The following is a 6,000-nucleotide window of genomic DNA, read 5'->3' on the forward strand; positions in this document are numbered from 1 at the left end:
TCTGTTTTTTGAGTTAATCTTGACCCTTTAAAGTCTCTAACTTTTAATCCTGACCTTTTAAATTCCATATTTCCTTCTAGAAGGGCAGTTTTTAGAGAAGTTTAAGGCTATGCAGTTCGAACGTGGGGTGTAAATGGAGCAGTTTACACCGACATCGGAGTTCAAAATCTGAATTCCTCTCTGTCTTTCACCATCTTCCTCAAAATTTCAAGTGTTATACGAGGGTTTCTTCCAATGCTCCCATGAAATTCAACCAACATGCTCCATCAAACAACCACACCAATTTACAATGTACATACACACACAATCGTAACCAGATGGATGCGTGTCAGCCCTAATTTCTTCAGATGATGACGCCGTTAACCACCCTTCGGATTGAAGCCCTGAAATCATTGATGTTTAACCCCGTCACTGGAATTATATATTCTTATGTTCCCACTAATTTCATCTGTTTTTTGAGTTAATCTTGACCCTTTAAAGTCTCTAACTTTTAATCCTGACCTTTTAAATTCCATATTTCCTTCTAGAAGGGCAGTTTTTAGAGAAGTTTAAGGCTATGCAGTTCGAACGTGGGGTGTAAATGGAGCAGTTTACACCGACATCGGAGTTCAAAATCTGAATTCCTCTCTGTCTTTCACCATCTTCCTCAAAATTTCAAGTGTTATACGAGGGTTTCTTCCAATGCTCCCATGAAATTCAACCAACATGCTCCATCAAACAACCACACCAATTTACAATGTACATACACACACAATCGTAACCAGATGGATGCGTGTCAGCCCTAATTTCTTCAGATGATGACGCCGTTAACCACCCTTCGGATTGAAGCCCTGAAATCATTGATGTTTAACCCCGTCACTGGAATTATATATTCTTATGTTCCCACTAATTTCATCTGTTTTTTGAGTTAATCTTGACCCTTTAAAGTCTCTAACTTTTAATCCTGACCTTTTAAATTCCATATTTCCTTCTAGAAGGGCAGTTTTTAGAGAAGTTTAAGGCTATGCAGTTCGAACGTGGGGTGTAAATGGAGCAGTTTACACCGACATCGGAGTTCAAAATCTGAATTCCTCTCTGTCTTTCACCATCTTCCTCAAAATTTCAAGTGTTATACGAGGGTTTCTTCCAATGCTCCCATGAAATTCAACCAACATGCTCCATCAAACAACCACACCAATTTACAATGTACATACACACACAATCGTAACCAGATGGATGCGTGTCAGCCCTAATTTCTTCAGATGATGACGCCGTTGACCACCCTTCGGATTGAAGCCCTGAAATCATTGATGTTTAACCCCGTCACTGGAAATCATCGCCATGGCAAGTCTCCTTTTGTTTAGATTCGAAGGTTAGCTATATTCTAGATTTTCATCTTTAGTTTACATCAATTCACGATTGGCAGAAATCTTCATTGTGATTCTTCTTAATCATCTGCATCATCTAAATTTATTTAAAATTCGGTTTTTTTTAATTGAGGGATTTTTGCAGTTCTCTTAACAGTTTTGCAGGTGCCATATTTGGTCTATGATTTTGAAGATTCAGTTTTGTTTGTGGTTTATGATTTGTATGTTCAGAAGAAGCTTTAACGGGTTTTTTTTTATCAAACTCACGGTTACCACAAAACTTCATCTAGGTTTGTTTCTATTTTATCTTCATCCGAACTTTTAGCGGTATTATTTTATTCAGGATTTAATGTTGAGTGATTTGTAGTGACGACCACCTGTTCGATGCTACTGTCAAAATTGCCAAGTTAAAGGAGACGTACGTATTTGTGTACATTGTTAACTAGACGAGTTATTTCAGGTTTTCTCTTTTAATTAGTATCACATTGAACCATCTTTTATTAGATCTTAATAGTGTTGGCTAAGATGTCCGGTAAATATGTAGAAGTTGAAGTCCTCTTTGCCAAAGATTTGACTTCATACTAGGTCAACACTTACTTAAAATGTGAAATTCTTGATATGGTAAAAAAGTCAACAACTTTAATTTATCTTGATTTATTTTTACAATTAAACCTGACCTAATTAATGTTTATTCATCTTATTTACAGATGTAGCAACCAATCTCGTATGTTTTTAAAAAAAGATGCCTCAAGGCGGTTCGATTTGAGAAGGCGTTTTCTTCGATCAAAATAGTTCACTCCTATGTTGGAGAGAAGAAAATGGTGAGTCAGGTTAGGTTCGAATGCATTAACACTTTAACTCTTGGGATTAAACAAGGTTTATTAATAGGAATGGTTTTTGTAGCATTGGACTTATATATTCTATTTTGCAATTACGAGCAGGTACGGGAGCATATTTGTCAATAAAAGTGGAGAATGGAGATATTATTAGTGCAGGTGTACGCATTGTAAATGAAGGATCGTAACTTGTAAGTATGTGGAGAATGGAGATATTATTAGTGCAGGTGTACGCATTGTAAACGAAGGATCGTAACTGTAAGTATGTATTTCATAGCTTTTACATAATAAAACCAACAGATAATAAAGAAATTATTCAACTTAAACATCAAATTTACTAAGTATTGGAGTGGTCTTGGAGCTTCTTTAATGAATGTGAAACAATTTGCTGAACCCAAGATTCCAGCAGCCCTTGTGAATGAAGTTATTATTAGGGTTCCGAGCTTAAACTCAACATACAAACATGGAGCGAAGACCGGAATGTTTGCTTTAAAAAAAATCAAAATCCAGATCAAGACTTGCTAAACCCTTGGGCTGGTTGGTCAAAGTGGGCCCAGTAGGTCAACAATGGTCAATCTGCTAGAAAGGTTCTATGATCCAACTCGGTAGTTGGTCTCGAATTATCATTACACATCATATTTCTACAATCCATATGTTGGTCAAACTTGGTCAAAGGCAGACTAAATCGGACCTAAAACCGGACTAGCGCCTAACGACTATTACAACATTTCTTTAGATGAAGCCACAAGTTTTCTAGATTCACATTCCAAAAAGGCGGTACAAAACGCTTGGATCAGGTTTTCTAAACAAATGGCGTCTCGGGTTTCCTTTTTTCCTTTTCGGACGAAGGAGCTTGGGGAAGTGAAAAAAAGTGTCTCCTTTAAAAGGTGTTTTGCTTTAATTAGAATCTTGGTGTGAAGGTTGGTGTTCTCTCGTATGCTTTCTTCTTTATGTTATACGGTAGTGTTTGAAGTCCTATTGAGATATCAAATGGGAGTCTTTGCAGGATGCATTTAAGTGATTATGGAGAGGCACAAATGACGGTCTTGTACTAGCTATACCAACTGTAAGTCTCTTGATGGTTTGACTTATTATTTGATGCCAAGTTACACTATGGTTAGATATTCAATATTTTGATTGAACAGGTGGGAATTTATCTCTCTTGAAATGAAATAATTTGTCATTGGTTGGAAGATCTTTACTGGTTGGATCATTGTCACGCTCACTGGCTTGCACTACCTGCTATCCTATAGGACTTGCATTCAAGTGTTTTCAGTGGTTCTCAGTCTTTTTATTTTCTTTTGGCGACCACATGCTATTAAACTTGATTATTAATTTAGTTTTTTTTTTTCATTTAATGAGTTATAAAATTGATTGTACATGTAGGATTCAAAGACCTCAACAATGGGGAAAAGCCCATGGAGTGTGGAAGACATGGGTGGATGTGCTATCTAATGTCAAGGCTTAAGAAATAATGAACAACAGTAAGCTATTAAACAAGTTAATATGTTCATGTTTCCTACTGTTTTTTCTGCCAGTTCATTAAACTTTATTCCATAGTATTAATACAAGAAATTCATGTTTTTTATGTATATAACAAACGAGACTTTGTTCGATTGATATTAATTCTAATTGGCTGTTTTTTACTACGAGGCAAAGTTACCGCGCTCTCTGAACAGGTTTTGACCCGTAAACTCCTTTGATATGGTTCTTTAAGGTAGTTAGTTTTACACATCTCTTTTTTTGTGGGTACTCAGGATGAGGCCTAATGAGCTAGATGTTGGAAAGGAGCTGAGTATGCTAGATGGAGTCCTGATTAATGTAAAGAGGCTTGATGTTGATCCAGTAGCAGCAGCACTATCACTACAATTAAGCCAGTAGTAGCATCGGTTCAAGATGCCAATGCTAGCCCGGATGAGAATGGTATTAGGTCTTCAAGTTGGAGGTGCGTTACCAGATTAACTAACGGCTATATTATGTAATATTCTTTTGAAATTTCTATATAAAAATTACTTTATGTCGATTGTTATGCATAAGTATTATTTTATTATGTCATTATACCATTAGTATACCCGTCCACCGGACGGGTATAGAACTAGTTTAATATAAGATAAGTAGATAAGAGAGGTGTTTGTTTTAAAAATATATTAAATTAACAATTTTAGATTTGAGAAAAATATTTTATTAAAGTATGATAAGATTTAATATTAATTTATTATTTATTTATTCAGATAAATATAAATTTGAGGATACTTTTAATGAATGACACGTGTCCAAAAGTTGGTTTCTTTTATTATAGTAGTTAGATTTACACTAAACTTGATACCATGACATAACATGTCATCAAAAACCGTTTAAAATAACTAACTAAAACAATACATATCATATTTACACTAGACTCACTTCCTGACAGCTCGAGGCACCCTCAAAACGGACACGTGCTTTGTTCTACCATTACCTTCCTCTTAAGAAATACATTAGCACATATCCTAGAGATTCTAGATCATCCCGCCTGTTTTGGGAGAAATCGGTCTGCCAGGTCAATTGCATTAGCTATACCTGTAAATGCAAGTTGGTATAAGGATTTAAAATTTAAAAATAAAATCAAAACAAATCAACTCAAGTTCAAAGACAGTCTGAAAAGCATACCAATCAATTTAACTTTTGAGAATGCAATGTTGTTAGCATAAATAGATCATGAAGCACCACTCGGTCCTTAGTAATCAGGTAATCCAGCTCATCAGCTATAACCAACCTGCTTACAACTTATGTATTAAAAGATGATGTACGAAAAGCGGCTAGCTATTCAAATCTAACCATTGATCAAGTTTGTGTTATCAGGTATTGTAAGTGATGTATCTTACATCATTTTAGTGTCAGACGACTGCTGCTTTTGGGAATACAATTGCTGAAGTTGTTTTAAGGCTGTCGAACGACCATTGACTTTCTTATTTGGTTTACTTTTTTCAAGTATCTACAAAATAAATGAAACTTTGAGCATAATGTTGCTTACGTATGAGTCTATGTGTATCAATATCGTGTAAATTTTCACCTTATTGAAAATTTATGAGGTGTTTGAGAAAGAAGTAATGTTTATAGCCAAAATATCCGGCAGCTGCCCACCTGTTTGAAAGCAATAACCATGGTTCCATGAGTTTACTAAAGTGTTCTTTCTAATGTATATATATCCTAATGCATGTAAGAACCTAAAATGACCTGCAATCTAAAACAACACATGATAACAAATTCATTATTTCCATTTAAATACTTTCAAAACTAATAATCAATCAAAGCCAAAATTACCTCCTTAACCCAACCAGCAAAACACCCCTTCACATTCTCCATCGAAAGCGATTTTCCGGTCCCAGGACAACCACAAACATACAAGCTCCCAGCCTTCTCTTGCTCAACACATTGCTTACAAAACTCTACTACCCTTCTCTGCTCATCCTCTTGCTCAACAAATAATTTATGTATTAAAAGTTCTTAATTTAAATAAATGAATTGATTTATGATGTAAAAATGACATAAGAAATGCTGAGTTGGCGTGTCTGAGAGATCGACACGTAAGCATTTCTTATGTTAGCGGAAACTCTCCTTTAATAGAAAGGGGAGATAATGTTGTAGTAGAAGTTGTTCAAGTGTACTAATATTTATTAAGTGGAAGTTTTTTTTTTTTGCATACCAGTATAGTATATATAGATAAAAAGAATTGCCAGCATAATATACAACAACCTTTTATATATATATTTTTTAAAATATATGCTTGTAAAAAAAAGTTACTAATGTTGTTAAACAACGGCCTAATAGCAACATCT

The 6,000-nt window shown here is 35.0% G+C and overlaps 1 pseudogene; it reads right to left on the reverse strand.

Moving 5' to 3' along the window:
* Nucleotides 1-4,685: 4,685 nt before the first annotated feature.
* LOC110924079 lies at nucleotides 4,686-5,527 on the reverse strand (annotated as a pseudogene).
* Between the last annotated feature and the right edge of the window lie 473 nt (nucleotides 5,528-6,000).

Source organism: Helianthus annuus, chromosome 17 (assembly GCF_002127325.2).
Source record: "Helianthus annuus cultivar XRQ/B chromosome 17, HanXRQr2.0-SUNRISE, whole genome shotgun sequence".
Taxonomy (NCBI): domain Eukaryota; kingdom Viridiplantae; phylum Streptophyta; class Magnoliopsida; order Asterales; family Asteraceae; genus Helianthus; species Helianthus annuus.